Here is a 19,255-nt window from a genome sequence, read left to right as displayed (position 1 = left end):
AACAAGGCTAATCCAGTGTAGCCCAACAATACCCCTTAAAACATGACTAATCCAGTGTAGCCCCACAATACCCTTAAAACATGACGAACGCAGTGTAGCCCCACAATACCCCTTAAAACAAGGGTCACCCAGTGTTGTCCCAAAATACCCCTTAAAACATGACTAACCCAGTGTACCCCCACACTACCCCTTAAAACATGATTAACCCAGTGTAGTTCCGCAATACCCTTAAAACATGACTAACCCAGTGTACCCCATAAAATCCCTTAAAACAAGGGTAACCAAGTGTAGCCCAACAATATCCCTTAAAACTTGGCTAACCCAGTGTAACCCCACAATACCCCTTAAAACATGACATCCTCAGTGTAGCACCACAATACCCCTTAAACATTATTAACCAAGTGTGCACCCACAATACCCCTTAAAACATTATTAATCCAGTGTAGCCCAAAAATACCCCTTAAAACATGACTGACCCAGTGTAGCTCCAGAATACCCCTTAAAACATGACTAAAACAGTGTAGCCCCACAATCCCCTATAGAAGATGACCAACCCAGTGTACCCCCACAATACCCCTTAAAACATGACTAACCTAGTATACCCCACAATACCCCTTAAAACATTACTTATCCAGTGTAGCGCCGCAATACCCCTTAAAACATGACTAAACCAGTGTACCCCCACAAATTCCCTTAAAACAAGGGTAACCAAGTGTAGTCCGGCAATATCCCTTAAAACTTGGCTAACCCAGTGAAACCCCAAAATACCCCTTAAACATGAAAAACCCAGTGTAGCCCCACAATACCCCCTTAAAACATTACTAACCCAGTGTAGCCCCACAATACCACTTAAAACATCGACTATTGCAGTGTAGTCCCAAAATACCACTTAAAACATGACTAAAACAGTGTAGTCCAACAATACCCTTTAAATTATGGCCAACTCAGTGTAGCCCCCCCCAATATCCCTTAAAACATGACCAATCCAGTGTAGCCCCTCAATACCCCATAGAAGATGACCATCCCAGTGTACCCCCAAAATACCCCTTAAAACATGACTAACCCAGTATAGCCCCACAATACCCCTTAAAACATGACTTATCCAGTGTACCCCCGCAATACCCTTAAAACATGACTAACCCAGTGTACCCCAACAAAATTCCTTAAGACAAGGGTAACCAAGTGTAGCCCAACAATATGTCTTAAAAGTTGGCTAACCCAGTGTAACCCCACAATACCCCTTAAAACATTACTAACCCAGTGTAGCCCCACAACACCCTTTAAAACATCGACTATTGCAGTGGTCCCAAAATACCGCTTAAAACATGACTAACCCAGTGTAGTCCCACAAAACCCTTTAAAACATGGCCAACTCAGTGTAGTCCCACAGCACCCCTTAAAACATGACTAATCCAGTGTAGCCCCACAATACCCTTAAAACATCACCAATTTAGTGTACCCCCACAATACCCCTTAAAACATTACTAACCCAGTGTAGCCCCGCAATACCCCTTAAAACATGACTAATCCAGTGTAGCCCCACAATACCCCTTAAATATGACTAATCCAGTGTAGCCCCACAATACCCCTAAAAACATGACTAAGTCAGTGTAGCCCCACAAAAACCCTTAAACATGACTAACCCAGTGTAGCCCCACAATACCCCTTAACACATGGCAAACCCAGTGTAGCCCTAAAATACCCCTTAAAACATGAAAAACCCAGTGTACCCAACAACACCCCTTAAAACATGACTAACCCAGTGTAGCCCCACAATACCCCTTAAAACATGACTAACCCAGTGTACCCCCACAAGATCGCTTAAAACATGACTAATCCAGTGTAGCCCCACAATACCCTTAAAACATGACCAACTCAGTGTACCCCCGCAATACCCCTTAAAACATGACTAATCCAGTGTAGTCCCGCAATACCCCTTAACTATGACTAATCCAGTGTAGCTCCACAATACCCCTTAAAACATGACTAACTCAGTGTAGCCCGAAAATACCACTAAAAACATGACTAAGTCAGTGTAGTCCCACAATAACCCTTGAACATGACTAATCGAGCGTAGCCCCACAATACCCCTTAAAACATGACTAACCCAGTGTAGTCCGAAAATACCCCTAAAACATGACTAACTCAGTGTAGCCCCACAATAACCCTTAAACATGACTAATCCAGCGTAGCCCCACAATACCCCAGAAAACATGACTAATCCAGTGTGCCCTCACAATACCCCTTAAAACATGACTAATCCAGTGTAGCCCCACAATATGGCTTAAAACATGACTAACCCAGTGTAGCCCCACAATACCCTTTAAAACATGACTAACCCAGTGTAACCCCACAATACCCCTTAAAACATCACTAACCAAGTGCAGTCCCACAATACCCCTCGAAACATGACTAACTCAGTCTAGTCCCACAATACCTCTTAAAACATGACTAATCCAGTGTAGTCCCACAATACCCCTTAAAACATGACAAAGCCAGTGTAGCCCCACAATACCCCTTAAAACATGACTAACCCAGTGTGCCCTCACAATACCCCTTAAAACAAGCCTACCCAGTGTAGCCCCACAATGGTTTAAACAAAATAAAATCTGCTTGATTTCATAAAGCGTTCATGTAAATTTCTACTTTTCTGGCCAAGTGGCTCTTGAAAACAAGGTTATTAAAGATTGTTCCCTTCCTACCTATACATTTTTATGTAAAACTATGATTCCTATTGTGGCCCTATTCTTATCCCCTTTGATTTGAATAAACTTGAATCTACACTATGTCATGGAGATTTCATGCAAATTTAAACTCTTATGGCCCAGTGGTTCTAAAAGGAATTTTTTAAAAATGAACTTAACCTATCTTTGCCTTTTGTTAATTATCTCCCCTTTGAAATGGACATGGTCCTTAATGTATATTTCCTTCTTCCAAGGATGCTTTATGACAAGTTTATATGAAATTGGCTTAGTGATTCCAAAGAAGTAAAAAATATTAAAATTTTAGGGCTGGATGGACAGGCAGCACGCAGATAGACAAATACCAGACAAAACGTGATCAGAAAAGATCAATGAGCAATCAGCTCAGATGAGCTAAAATAACTTTCATTTTTGAAAATACATGAGGGTATGAACTGCAACACTTCACGTCAGCATATACCATTCATAAAACACTGTAGAATGCTTCATGAAGAATGCTGAATTGAAATATCGCAATTCATACCTTCTTGTAACATCAAAATGAAAATTATATCTTAAAGTGACTTGTCAGCTTAGAACAATGGAACTGAAACAACAATGCACTAAGACTACCCTTACACAACCATGTATGCTATTAGCAAATTTGACTCTGATTTTGAATAATGGCCTTGAACTTAATCAGTTAAATCACTTTGACTTTTTAGTTTTTCAAGTATAAAATCTATATCTTGTAAAATTCAGAGGATCAGATCAAATTAAAGTTGCAGACAGACAGACCAGAATCCGAGGATAAAACTCTATGTAAGTGTGATAGGAACATTACCACTTTATGTGTGATAGGAACATTACCACTTTAGGTGTGATAGTAACATTACCACTTTATGTGTGATAGGAACATTACCACTTTATGTGTGATAGGAACATTACCACTTTATGTGTGATAGGAACATTACCACTTTATGTGTGATAGGAACATTACCACTTTATGTGTGATAGGAACATTACCACTTTATGTGTGATAGGAACATTACCACTTTGACGTCGACTTCCTTTTCTCAGTTCTGCAAGACCTCATGAAAGTCCAGTATGAACCTGTCAAAAATCAAGAAATCACAATATCAACGTGGTGTTAAATTCTCATTAATCTTATTGAAACAGTTTCTTAGAAAAAACTATAACTACTGATATATCAATCCATTAAAGTTCAACATTTAGGTTACTGACCGATGGACAGAAACGGTCACCTGAGTATCGCAGAGGAAATCCTTAAATGTCTGTTGCAAGTGTTGTACATTGATGGTTCAATGATTGCAATTTTCAATCTTGAGGAACAGAATGATTTCAAATATGTTGACTGATCATTAAATGTTATTATTACAAGTTGTCTCCCTGATGCAGATTAATAGGGAAGGACAGAAGATGGACATGTAGACAGACAGAGATGGCGATTTTTCTATAATTTTGTTTACAGGTGCTATACACTAACAACTACAATATGTTTTCTATTTGCTCGGGTGTAGAGGAGAATATTTCTAAGAATTCTGTAAGTAATGATGGCTAATTGCTCTTTATAGGTAATCAAAGCTAGTTGCGAACTATTAGTAGTTAGGGCTAGTTGCTCGCTATAGGTAACTATAATGACTAGCTGCATGTTATATGTAATGATGGCTATTTGCTCGCTTTAGGTAATGATGTGTAATTGCTCGCTATATATAATTATGGTTTATTGCTCACTACAGGTAATGGTGGATAGTTACTTGGTAGGGGTAATTATGGCTAATTGCTTGCTGTAAGTAATGATTGCAAAATGCTCGCTAAAGGTATTGGTAGCTGCTTGCTTACTATAGGTAATGATGGCTATTTGCTCGCTATATGTAATTATGTCTTGTTACTCACTATTGGTAATTAACGGTTTGTTGCTTGCTATAGGTAAAGATGGCTAGTTGCTTGCTATAGGTAATTATAATGGCTAGTTGCTTCCTCTAAGTAATGATGGCGAGTTGCTTGCTATATGTAATTGTGGCTTGTCGCTTGTTATAGGTAATTATAATGGCTAGTTGCTCGTTATAGGTAATGATGGCTAGTTGTTCGTTATAGGTAATGATGGCTAGTTGCTCGCTATAGGTAAAGATGGCTAGTTGCTCGCTATAGGTAAAGATGGCTAGTTACTCGCTATAGGTAATGATGACTAGTTGTTCGTTATAGGTAATGATGGCTAGTTGCTCGCTATAGGTAATTATAATGGCGAGTTGCTCGTTATAGGTAATGATGGCGAGTTGTTTGTTTTAGGTAATTACAATGGCTAGTTGTTTTCTTTAGTTAATTATAACTAGATGCTCCTTATGAGTAATTACATATGTATAACTAATAGTTCGCTAAAGGTGATCAGGGCTAGTTGCTTGCTATAGGTATAGATATATTGATATAACTAAAAGTTATTATGCAAACAGTTTGCCCTATTGAAGTTCAGGAGTAAGGATCTTTTTTTAAAAATGCGTTTTCAATAAGTTTTATTTTTCAGTAAGTGTTATCGCATTACACAAGTTTTAAATTATATCAACCATTTGACGGTTTCTGTCCAAAAGTAAAGAACACTAAGGTATTTTGATAGACGATTTCCAGATCCCAAGGGTTATCAACTCACAGTTATGGTAAAGGACCAGCGATTTTTTTCCTTATATAACTGGTACCGATAAACGGTACCATTCCCAATGCCAAAAACCATTGATTTTTCCCAATTTTGAGACTAAAAATTCCCAATTTACATGCCGAAAAATAGACCGGCCGCTGGCATCGTAATATTTACTTAGTCTGAAACGTTGTACAAGTTAACTAAAACTTCCGGTATTAAATCGAAAGTACAGATCATGACAGTGAGCGCGTTTTGTAGAGCTACGACAATTCTAAAACGAGCCTACGACAATTCCTTATGTCTCACAACAGCAAATATTAGCGTAAAAAAGTTTGTAAAGAGACGACTTTTTTCTTTTCTTTTAGTTGAAATCATATGCCGATACTTTGGTAGAAAATTCCCAATTTGTTCGATTTTGATGCTATTTTTCCCAATTGAATGGGTACCGGTACCAGTACCAGTGGGTATAGAAAAAAATCGCTGAGGACTCATATTGCTTATAACATGTATATATCATAATCATGCTAAATAGTTTGACTCTTTCATTTCTAGGAGTAAACAGGAAGATTTTTGAAGATTTCATCAACTGCAATGGTTTTCTCCACACATTTCAGGCTTTATGGATATCAAAATTATGCATTTAGTTTTTATCCCACATCTGTGGGAGTAGAGAAGATGATTTTTCATATATAGTCTCATAAAGAATATTTGGCCCCATGCATCCATGAGGCCCCAGTTGTGGCAAGGTCATAGATTTTACAGTCAATTATTTATTTTCCTTTGATCCTAAAGATGTTCCACACCAAAAATGGTAACATTTAGCAGTGTAGTTTTCAAGAAGTTAAAATGTAAATTTGGAACGGACGACACACGACGACGGACGATGACCAATGGTATTAGGTCACCTGAAAGACTCAGATGACCTAAAACTCTTGATTAAAAAAAACAAACTTCAGCTGGGCTTTTAGTTTGATTTGAGGATAAACCTATCCTAAACAATATCAGTTCCTATCTATCAATGTTACTATTGTTACCACCACATGTTTTCCAATCTTCTCTCCTTGTGATGTTGGTATATCTAGCTGTTATCTTGTGGTGTTGATAAATCTAACTGCTATCATCTGTGGAAAAACTAAAGTATTGAATTCATCTATGCAGTGATATGGCAACTGTAGGATATTTAAAACAAGAGGTCCATGAGCCACATTGCTCACCCGAGTCACCTTAACCCATATTTAAAGATTTTCCAGTCTCAGAATTTAACCGATACACCGCAGCTATTCCAAATGAGGTTGTACCATGTCATGTGCAAATAAGATATCCCGAATTGTCTACATGCCAAATTCCAAGAAACAAAGAAATGATTATGGTACGTGTGTGATAATGCACTTAAAATAAATATTTTCCCTTACAATCGTCAAAATCTATTTTGGGACCTGGATTGTGCTCCAGCGATTTTTTTCCTTATATAACTGGTACCGATAAACGGTACCATTCCCAATGCCAAAAACCATTGCTTTTTCCCAATTTTGAGACTAAAATTTCCCAATTCACTTGCCGAAAAATCGTAATTTACTTAGTCTGAAAGGTTGTACAAGTTAACTAAAATGTCCACTTCTGGTATTAAATCGAAAGTACAGATCATGGCAGTGCGCGTGTTTTGTAGAACTACGACAATTCTAAAACGAGCCTATGACGATTCCTTATATCTCACAACAGCAAATATCAGCGTAAAAAAGTTTGTAAAGACATGACTACTTCTTGTTTTGTTCTCTTTTTTCTTTTCTTTTAGTTGAAATCATTTGCCGATACATTGTTAGAAAATTCCCAATTTGTTCCATTTTGACGCTCTTTTTCCCAACTGAATGGGTACCGGTACCAGTACCAGTGGGTAGAAAAAAATCGCTGTGCTCCCATTGATTTTAAAATATACGACATAAGTGTGTAAGTGGTTTGAAGATTATGACGTGTTCTAGACAAATTGTTCAGCGTATGATTCGAATGTCTTTAAATGTCGATGTTTTTTTTATCTGCATTGATGAATTTTATTGGGATCGATTTTTAAATTGAAATTTTCTCTAACAATATAACAAAAGTTGTCCTTTTTTCTTTATTTCGCAAATATTCAAATATTGCAAGAATGTTAAAAGAAAATAATATACATCTGACTTAGCAAATATAATTTGAGGTGAAGGTCAACAAATGACGTGTAAATGGTTCTGCAGTTAAAATACTTTGATGGCACAAAGCCCGTTATTAAACCAAGTGTCAAAAAAAAAAATCAGAACAAGAAAAACGCAAGCTATATGAAAAAAAAAGAAAAAAGAAAACGTGAATTCAAACCACAGTGGCTGAACAGAAAAGTATGGTTGAATTTTGAGGTGAGAGAAATGTGGTGCATTCCCTGCAAGGAGTTTTGGTCAGGTGTATGCCAAATGCTATAGGTTTATGCCGCATCAAAAAGAGATAAACCTACTACTTATGCCATTTAAAAAGTAAAATTCTCAGAATGATTTCCCCTACATATTCGAATGTAAAACTTTAATCCCTATTGTGGCTCCTACCTTAACCCACCCCAGCCCCTGGGAGATTTTGAATCAGTGTTATGTCAGAAAGATTACATGTAAATGTAAACTTTTCTGGTCCAGTGTATATTTGTATGCAAAACTTTGATCCCCTGCATTGGAGGGGGGGGGGGGTGGCAGCTAGAAGAATAGAAGAAAAGTCTATTTTCACTGGTTACGTCACTAAAAGAAATGTTTTGGAAACTTTTTTTGCTCAGTGGTTCTTTAGAAGATTTGCCCATTTTTTCCCCATGTAAATCGTTGTTCCCATATTGTGGCCCCACCCTACACCCCGAGGCCATGATTTTTACAAACTTCAATCTGCACTATGTCCGGAAACTTTCATGTAAACATAAACATATCTGGTACGGTGGTTCTTAAGAAGATCTTCAAAAATATCCGAATTATATTTGTATGTGAAACTTTTACCCCCTATTGTGGACCCATCCAACCCCTCGGAGCTATGATTTTAACAAATTTTAATCTGCACTATATCAGAAACCTTTGATGTAAATCTGTACTTTTCTGGCCAGTGCCTCTTCAGAAGACATTAAAAAATTTCCCTTTATATTTGCATGTATTTTTTTTCATTCTGTTTTGTGCACCATGCTATCCCTGGGGAGGGTGGGGGGAGGCACACATTTAACAAATTTTAATATGTCAATAGGCTTTCATATGAATTTTATTTCTTCAGGCCCAGTGGTTCTTGAGAAGATTTTAAAATTACCCATCATATTTTTGCATTTTTGAAGGGGCACGACCCTTCATTTTAAAAATTTAAATCCCCTTCACCCAAAGGTGCTCTGTGCCAAGTTTGGTTGCAATTTGCCCAGTGGTTCTGGAAAAGAATATGAAAATGAGGAAAGTTTACGATGAGGAGAACGCAAACAACGACAATGGACAACGGACACATTTTGATCAGAAAAACTTGTCATTGACTCAGGTGAGCTAAAATAGCAATGAAGAATTTAACATTTGTACATCTTTGGAGGAAGAAGAATGAATTTACAGTAACATAGGGTTATCAGTAATAAAATTGAATGTCAAAAAGAACATATTGCTCAAGTTATGAATTCTGATGAGGTAATATCTTATCTGCAATCTCGATATGTATGAAGTGATAGAACAGCTGATACATTGTACCACCATATAACAATGGCTTCCAGTCTTCCTTCTGTTATGTTAATTCATCCAAGTCTTCTCACCTGTAGGAAAGCAAGATATGCTATAGAGAGTTCTTCAGATACATTTTGTGTAGAGATAATATAGAGAATTATCCTGATACATTTTGTAGAGAGATAATATAGAGAATTCTTTCGATAGTTTGTGTAGAGATCATATAGAAAATTCTTCTGATACGTTTTGTGTAGAGATAATATAGAGAATTATTCTGATACATTTTGTAGAGAGATAATATAGAGAATTCTTTCGATAGTTTGTGTAGAGATCATATAGAGAATTCTTCTGATACGTTTTGTGTAGTGATAATATAGAAAACAAGAGGTACTGTGAGCAATGCTCACTAAGAATACCCCCCGCTTACCCCAATCTCCCAAAGGGTGTTGGTAATAGGTATAAAGTACCCCTTTTCTGAGTGTAAAAAACAAATGGCATGACAAACCGAACCATATTGCTACTTTGGTGTCCAGTGCACATGACCTTTGACCTTTTGACCCCAAAATCGATAGGGAACATCTTCATCCCATGGGTAGTCCATACGTATGATATGGTGACTGTAGATGGAAAGGATAACGCTTTAGAGCCCGGAAACCATATTGCTACTTCGATGTCCAGTGCGGTGACCTTTGACCTTTTGACCCCAAAATCGATAGGGAACATCTTCATCCCATGGGTAGTCCATATATATGATATGGTGACGGTAGGTGGAAAGGATAATGCTTTAGAGCCCGGAAACCATATTGCTACTTCGATGTCCAGTGCGGTGACCTTTGACCTTTTGACCCCAAAATCGATAGGGAACATCTTCATCCCATGGGTAGTCCATATGTATGATATGGTGACGGTAGGTGGAAAGGATAATGCTTTAGAGCCCGGAAACCATTGCGTCTACAGACGGACGGACAGACAGACGGACAACCCGATTTCAGTATACCCCCCACAACTTGTTGCGGGGGGTATAATTATTCTGATACATTTTGTGTAGAGATAATATAGAGAATTCTTCTGATACATTTTGTGTAGAGATAATATAAAGAATTCTTCCGATACAGTTTATGTAGTGATAATATAGAAAATTATTCTGATACATTTTGTATAGAGATAATATAGAGAATTATTCTGATACATTTTGTGTAGAGATGATAGGGAATTCTACTGATATATTTTGTGTAGAGATAATATAGAGAATTCTACTGATACATTTTGTGTGAGATAATATAGATAATTATGACTACTCTTCGTTATTTTTACCATTTTACATGAGAATAATAAGCATTTTATGTTTTACGTCCCGTCAATAACTTTACACTCATATTGAGACTTCACCAGTGGCAGAAGTCCCACAAATTTAGACTCAGGGCAGTAGTAGTGAAGAAGCTTTTATCATGACACGGGACCTCTGATTTTAAAGTCCATTCTTACATGAATATTCACATTTCATCTGAAAAACCTGCGATCCTAACTTTTAAATACTGAGATACGCGACGACACCTCTGTCAACGTCTAAATGCCAAAGATTTATTGCCAAAACTTATTATTACCTATTGCATCATAAACGATAAGTTTACAAGTTTTAGTTTTAAGCTTTAAATCTTCTAACAAGGTATTAAATTATTTCATAATAATTATATTCCCCATAAAGCAATTAAATTTTGATTTCAGTCGTAGTGCATGTTAGTTAGTAAATAAGTACATTAATTTACAAATGTTCTTGCAGAGTGAGGCACTAACTCAGGGTAGTAAGTCTTCATTTCAAGAAATTTTTTTTTTAACTGTTTTACACCTAACACCATTTTACACTTGATAAACTTTGGGTGTAATCTTATTAATGGAATGTTCTCAGTGTTTATTTGTTTTTGTTTATTATTTTATTGTTTTCAAGTTGTGTTTCATTGTCTGTTAGCCTACTGTAATGTTGGGATATGGGGGTTAGTTCATTTTTCTGTTTTTATGTGACGTCACAGAGGGGTTAGTGTCATGCCAGGAATGGCACTAACCCTTAGTGCGCATGTCAGTAACCCTTAGTGCCATGCCTGGCATGGCACTAACCCCATCGCTTTGTTCCAAGTATTACCGCGATTCAAACTGCATTTCTCAGTTGTTGTAACAGAAAACAGCAATTTCCACAATTGATCATACATCCAGCCCCGTAAGATCTGCAATAGCTCGATATACAAGCCTGGCCTGCCCTCGCACTTCGCAACGTGCACTTGTCTCGGTTATAAGAAACCCGTCGCATAGAGGAGGAATAAACATACCTACACTTCATCATCTCTTCAACTGCGACCATTTGCAACGATTTATAAGAGGCAATGCGACGTTCAAATTCTACAAGGACCAGTACGCCGCAATGTAAACACTCTCTCGATCTGGTATGGCCGCCCCGACCGCGCCTGCTGCAGACTATCTATTTAGCGACGTCACAAATTTAATTCTGACGTAACGTACACTGATTCCCGTACTTTGGTAATATAACGTAGGAAATATCAACACATTAAAATGTTGCGAATTTTAAAGTCATTTATTCACCATTAAGTTCTCCTATATCATGGTAAACACATATCACGGGTACATATCCCATGGTATTACGGATCAGCGAGAATAATGGATCGAAATCATTAGAGTTTCATGATCCGCCCCTTGATTTAGGCCCGACTTAAAAGCTCAAATTTAGTGTGCAAAGTCTTCAACTTGGAAGCCAGTGTGACGTGTCGTTGATTGTTACGTCATGGTGAACCATCCCTGTATCTTACAATAAATGCTGGCCGAGTTAGAAGGTGCCCCCCCCCCCTTTTTTTTTTAAACAGAACATGGTATATGTATGCGACTGTACGCTGATCCTCTTTGTTATCGTGTATATTCAATTATGATGTATCATACAGGCCGCATCATATTTAATGACGATTGGATTAGCTGATAAAACAGTGATTCATGATCACAATTCAGTCATCGCCGATGTCTACATAACTCGGTAATTCTTCAATTTTCCAAGCATCGCATGTATTGTTTTTTATAATAATTAGTCTACTATTTTTTTAATTTGGTATTGATCGCATGTATTGTATATTTATTTTAATGATTTTATTATGTTTAGATATTAATTTATAGAGATTTTTTAAAAAGCGTATTTCATTATATACATGTAATATAAAGTTAGCTTATTTTTATGTATATTCATGAAATCTAATTCTGTGTCATTCTATGATATTAAGTTATATGACCGCAAGAAGAAACGGGCCAACAAGTACATTTTTGAAGAATTTGGCTTGAAGATGGAGTTCACCTCAATGATCACGGGAATCGCCTGTTTAATCGCAGCATTGTATCAGCCCTTCGACTGATCCTGTGAAGTGCAGGTCCTGGGGAGACTCGTGTACCTGAATGGCATCTAACCTGTGCTGCAGACTATCAAGATCCAGTCAAAACGGCCTTTTTCAAGGCCACCAATATTTTAGAAAAGACACCACTATTACAACTTGCAAGAAAGGCAATCAATATTGAAAAGTTATGATAAATTGAAGTACAAACGAATTTATATAGTTTTAATATAATTTGAATAACATTAAAGGCATAGGGTCTATCTTTTATCTCAAAAAATGACATCACAATATTTTGCAAGAACTCCAAAAAAGAAATTTGTAGTATTAATTATGAGTTATCTATTAGCCCTATATAAAAATTTTGTCTGGAGGACAATATATTAAACTTGTACCCCGCTGATTGGTGGCTACATACAAACATAAGAGATGCGAAATCAACAGGGTATCAGTTTAGGCAAATGAGAACAGGGAATTATTTTGTAATTACTATCGTTATCCAATGTGTTTGTAAACATTCTGAAGAACATTGTGTGATTTTCTAGTTATGATCTTAAATTTCGCCACCTTTTTGAAACATGCAAAATTTCACCAATATCTTAGACCCTATGCCTTTAAAATGTAACCAAGACTCCTTATAGTATCAATCATATGTAATTATATTTATTAATCATAATTTTCCTTTAATTTTTGTCTCTTTTAAAAGCCACTATGGGCATATCTCTAAAAACGTTTTTAAGGCGGTCAGAATTTACCTCAAGAATTTTTTACGGTTTTCTAAAATCTTATGAATATTGGGAAATCAGTTAGTAAATACTTTCAATACATATATCATCCCGTGGGGATCCGCGGGTTAGAATAGGTCCTCAGTACCCCCTTGCTTGTCGTAGAAGGCGAATAAATCCGGCGGTCCTTCGTTTGATACCGCAAAAACCGAGGCTCCATGTCACAGCAGGTGTGGCACGGTAAAGATCCCTCCCTGCTCAAAGGCCTAAGCGCCGAGCATAGGCTTAAATTTTGCAGCCCTTCACCGGCAGTGGTGACGTCTCCATACGAGTGAAACATTCTCGAGAGTGACGTTAAACAATATTCAATCAATCAATACATGTATAGTACATTCATATAAGTTGTCTTTGTTGCGGAAATATAGTAAAAGATGGGGCATTTTGAACCATTTTTGTTGTTAGATTCCATGTCTAATGTTGAATATTTCGCAGCATCATGCATAATCATGCATATTATGAAAGACTTTGTATTTATTATATCACCATGCATATGAAGAGGGAGGACTAAGTTTTTAAAACTTGGGCCCGAGGCCTGATCACTTTGTAATTATATTACACTAAACACATGTACGTTCAAACTAAGTTAGTATTTAATATATGTATTGAATATGTTATAATTGTGTGTGTGTGCGCGCACTCACTTTATTCTGATAAGTACATTCGTAGTATTTGCTATGAAGAAATGAATATATCAGCCTAATGGACTATCCCTACTTTAAATATTATTTTAATTCAAAGCGTTCAAGAGAAATGGAAGACAAATCTTCTGCATGTACTAGATCACTTCCCCCTCATTTTCTTTCTTCTTTTTTTATGAAATCGTTGTTAGGCTAAGTGGACACATCTGGATATAGCTGTTTCGTAGTAAGCTTACGTTGAAGGTCTTTTTTTTTTCAATAATAGAAATATGCAAGAATTTTTACCCCTCTATTCAATATAAACTGCCGAGAACAGTGATCTTACCACACAATGTCTTGGATAGGAACGAATCACAGGGGTTAAGGCTTTTTGGGGCCCGAAATCTAGATATAGATATCTATATTTATGGTAGCACAGAGTTCGGGTCAAAGCGGGCATAGCGTCCCTGTGCCTGCTTGTTATAAGTAGAAATTATTTCAGTCGAGGCTTTATATCGATCGATGAGACAAGCATTATCTGTGGAAAGCCTGGTGTACCTGTAAAATGCGAAACGAAACCAACCCCTACCCCCCCCCCCCCCCCCCAATAAAAAAAAAAACAACCCAAATTATTATAGTTTATTGTGAAAAATATCAAGCGCCACTCCATTTTTCCGGCTTTGTCATTTTCTGGAAACCCCCCCCCCCCATTATCAAAGTAGTTGGTTAAAAGAGAAAAAAACAACAAACTAAAATACTGAAAACGAATCATATAAATATAATATACTGAAAAAGTATTTGTTTTGTACCCTAAAATATAAAGTCTGATTAAAAGCAAGTCCGATATAAAATGGCTGTGTTAGGGGAAAATTGTTAAGGTAGTACTCTACATCGTCATAATGGCTGACTTCCTTTAAAAACATGGATGAAAAATCGATATCAGCAATATTTGACTTGTCCTTTTCAATTTAAATACCTAACCGAGTAGCGCAGCAGGTTAGAATACCGACTGCAAAAAGAGAAAGAAAGAAAAATAGAGAGGAAAAAAAAAAGAATACCGACTGCTGAACTGTAGGTCGCATGTTCGAGTCCAGCAGGGGTTTTAATTTTTTTCCAGATTATCTTCGACTAAAACTGTATTTGTTTGACAAAATAAAGTAAATGTGAAAAATTTCAACTTCAAAATATTGTACATATCCTTCACTTTTCATCTAGATTAAAATTCTCTGGTGTAGCATACATCCTTAAGAAAATTATTACATATTTTTCAATGTTGTTTCGGGGGAGGGAGGTGGTGGAGATGAAAACCGATTCATTGATTAGGTTCATAAAATCGTCATTTGTTGTGGCAGCCATTAAAACATATAATAAAATTTGTTGAATTATAATTGAAGTCTTTTGCAGTATATCTGTTTCTTACAATATACTATCACAATCGATGGGAAAAGGAAGGAAAGGGGTAGGGGGTAGGAAATGACAAAGCCGGGAGGGGAGAGTTGGTACCCACAGACACTTGCTTGATATTTCTCATAACAAATTATGATGATTTTAAGATACATTACATGCATTTGCATGAAGTATATGAAACGGTGGACTCTGAGCATGACTTTCCGTTCTCTCTTTCCTTGTTCATAAGCTCTTTGGTTTTACAAAATGCCGACCTCCTTCCAATATATTTTCCGTGCTCCGTTCCGTTGTCCGTTTAAGTTCTAGACTTACTGCATATTAATAATAATTTCTAACCGAATTGTAATCATATTGCTGACATTTACATGAAAGATTCCTGACATAGTGCAGATTCAAGTTTGTTCAAATCATGGCCCCCGGGAGTATGATGGGGCCACAATAGGGGATCAACGTTTTACATACCAAGATATAGGGAAATATTTAAAAATCTTCTTCTCAAGAACCACTTAGTCAGAAAAGCTGATATTTGCATGAAAGCTTCCTGACTTAATGCTGATTCAAGTTTGTTAAAATCATGCCCCCCCCCCCCCCCCCCCGGGTGTATGATGGGGCCACAATAGGGGATCAAAGTTTTACATACAAATATATTGGAAAAATCTTTAAAAATCTTCTGAAGAACCAAGAGGCCAGAAAAGCTGAGATTTACACGAAAGCTTCCTGGCATAGTGCATATTCATGTTTGTTCAAATCATGGACCCCGGGGGTTGGATGGGGCCACAATAGGGGATCGAAGTTTTACATGCAAATATATAGGGAAAATCTTTACATTTAGACCTAGAGTTTCAACACGAAAGAGAGGGGAACAAGGACTTAGTATTGGTTTTTTAAAAAAAAAAGGGGGGGGCTATGGCAAAAATCAAGGTCTTTTTTTTTGTAAATGTTTTAAATAAAATTAAAATTGACATTGACTTAGTGTAAGGGAGTTATTAATGTGGAAGAAAATAGTAGTACTCAGAAAAAGCTCACTTTTATACAGCCAGTACTTCGTTTGGGAGACTTTATTATCGGCAGATTATAATCATATGTTGTCTTTCTCATTAGAAATACTTCTTTGGGTTTGCTAATATGGTGTAAAAATTAAAAAAAAATGCATGTTTAGGAAAAGCAGAAAAGGATGTTCCAAGAGAGAGAGAGAGAGAGAGAGAGAGAGAGAGAGAGAGAGAGAGAGAGAGAGAGAGAGAAAGAATATTTTAATCTCGGTTAAGATTCGGCTGGGCTGAATATTTGGACTGACCGAAGCTGAAAGTAAATTTCCAGACATGAATTATGAAGGACTGCTCCGAGATTCAGTGAAGGCGTCAGTCCAAATATTCAGCCGAGCCGAATCTCAACCGAGATTAATATAAGAATATTTGTGCGAAGTGTGTATGTGAGAGAGAGGATGTGTGCGTAGAGAGAAAAATGGAGATGTGTGTGTGTGTGTGTGTGTGGCGAAAGAGAGAGAGAGAGAGGGTGGGGGGTGGTAAAACTTCTTTGGAAATTCGAACACACTTTCTCCGTTCTACCCTTAACTCCACATCTAAATGTATGCTGAAAAATGGCACACAAAAGAATGAATGAATGTTAAAGGCGAGCTCAAAGACTTACTGGTTTTAAACAACTTTCAATACTGTAGAAATCGCATTATGGTTACACGATGTTAGTATACTTTTTAGCCGAGTTGCAACGAAGTTGAACTCGTTTTAATTGCTTAAGTGCCAAACCTGCATATCATTTTTATTGAATTTCAAAAAGGGGGATGGGGTGTGTGCCCCCCTCCCCTTTCCGGATATCTATGCTGTGTTTAACATATTTTGTATCTCACAAATATTTTATTTAAATAGTAAAATATTTTAAAAATTACAATCAATGCATTTTTTCCCCATATAAAACCATGAAATTCCCTCACCCACTAAATTTAGACCCCAGGTTATGTTTTAAATATTGTAGTAACTAACGTTAACTGTACATTTCCCGCTGTTTACAGATTACTTTATGAATAATTAAGTAACTTGCATGAACAAATTTATTATTCATGGCAGCTGCATATTTAAAAAATAATTCACTTCGTACTGTTGAGTTGTTGGCGGTCTCCAGGTAAACTATCTTCTTTTTACTATATTCAATGTTCATATTCATAATTTTCTTTCCAATCGGGATCGGATGCATCAGTTTCATATTCGTGTCAGATTCATGTTCATCTTCGATTCATGTTCAGAAACATTTCTATTACTGACAGAAAAAAAACGTTCACAGGTATGTGTATATAACACTTCCTGTCTGCTTCAACACCCTAGACATCGATCGGCGCATGCTTTACCCGTGAAACAGCAAAAGTAACTTTTCTATTGTGTAATTCTTACATCCTGGGTATTGTTATCTTCAATGTTTTATCAATTTTATTAGCATTATTTTTTCTTTCTGAATTACAAATGAAAGAAAATATAACAAATGAATGATGAGGCCAAATTCAACTAATTAGTAAATTATCAACCATTGTCACAAAAAATATTGGGCGGATGGGAGAATTTTATTTTTTTAATTTTTATTTCCCGGGGGAAAAAATCATGACAAAAGGCATCACACAATGTGTTAATCAAGTTAACATTCAAAGAATCCTTGGTAGAAGATGTAAAACCAACATTCTGTGACTTTGAATCATTCACTCAAGTCACTGGGAAGCAAGTTTGTTGGAAATCGTAATTTTTGCGAGACTCTTTTTTGAGGGGCGGGCGGGATGGGATGATAATCAATCAATTAATTTTAATCAATCTATTTAAAATCATACTTCTTAGATCCGCACCGAATACTCTGCGTATGGTAGCGATTGTGAGCGTAAATCTTAGGATCTGATTTTAATTAGATTAGATTTTAATTGGGCTTAAATAGGAGATATATTTCAAACCCCATAACTTCTGTAAAATCTAGTGCGGGGGAGGGGGGGGGGGCAATAAAGTTGCACCCACTCTCCACTAAAGTTCCAGTAAATCTATCACTTACTAAATATTGTGACCCGATGTAATGGGCAGGCTCGAGCTAAGAAAAGAAACTTAGCCGAGTTTGAGTTATAAGGAAATCTTGGTTATACATTAAAGGCGTCTTCACATTAATATTTCCCTCAAAATTTCTTATAAACCAGCTTTACTTCCCCATAAATACATAATATAGATTCGTGTATGCTTCGATGTATCATTATACATTTGCAATTTATTACATTTCTTGCAAGTTGTAATAGTGGTGTCTTTTCTAAATTATTGGTGGCCTTGAAAAAGGCCGTTTTGACTGGATCTTGATAGTCTGCAGCACAGGTTAGATGCCATTCAGACACACGAGTCTCCCTAGGACCTGCACTTCACAGGATCATTCGAAGGGCTGATAGAATGCTGTGATAAAACAGGCGATTCCCGCGATCATTGAGGTGAACTCCATCTTCAAGCCAAATTCTTCAAAAATGTACTTGTTGGCCCGTTTCTTCTTGCGGTCATATAACTTAATACCATAGAATGACACAGAATTAGATTTCATGAATATACATAGAAATAAGCTAACTTTATATTGCATGTAGACCTATATAATGAAATACGCTTTTTAAAAAATCTCTATAAATTAATATCTAGATCTAAACATAATAAAATCATTAAAATAAATATACAATACATGCGATCAATACCAAATTATAAAAAAATAGTAGACTTATTATTATAAAAAACAATACATGCGATGCTTGGAAAATTGAAGAATTACCGAGTTATGTAGACATCGGTGATGACTGAATTGTGATCATGAATCACTGTTTTATCAGCTAATCCAATCGCCATTAAATATGATGCGGCCTGTATGATACATCATAATTGTATATACACGATAACAAAGAGGATCAGCGTACAGTCGCATACATATACCATGTTCTGTTAAAAAAAAAGGGGGGGGGGCTCCTTCTAACTCGGCCAGCATTCATCTTATCAAACTTTTGTAAGATACACGGATGGTTCACCATGACGTAACAATCAACG

At 36.7% G+C, this 19,255-nt stretch overlaps 1 pseudogene; it reads right to left on the bottom strand.

Annotated features, from left to right (window-relative positions):
• The window catches only part of LOC125672948 (uncharacterized), a 47,033-nt pseudogene that overhangs the window by 23,072 nt on the left and 4,706 nt on the right, over positions 1-19,255 (bottom strand).

This window comes from Ostrea edulis, chromosome 10 (genome assembly GCF_947568905.1).
Source record: "Ostrea edulis chromosome 10, xbOstEdul1.1, whole genome shotgun sequence".
NCBI classification, from domain to species: domain Eukaryota; kingdom Metazoa; phylum Mollusca; class Bivalvia; order Ostreida; family Ostreidae; genus Ostrea; species Ostrea edulis.
The sequence above is the reverse complement of the archived record's forward strand: the minus strand, read 5'-3'. Positions and strand labels throughout refer to the sequence as shown.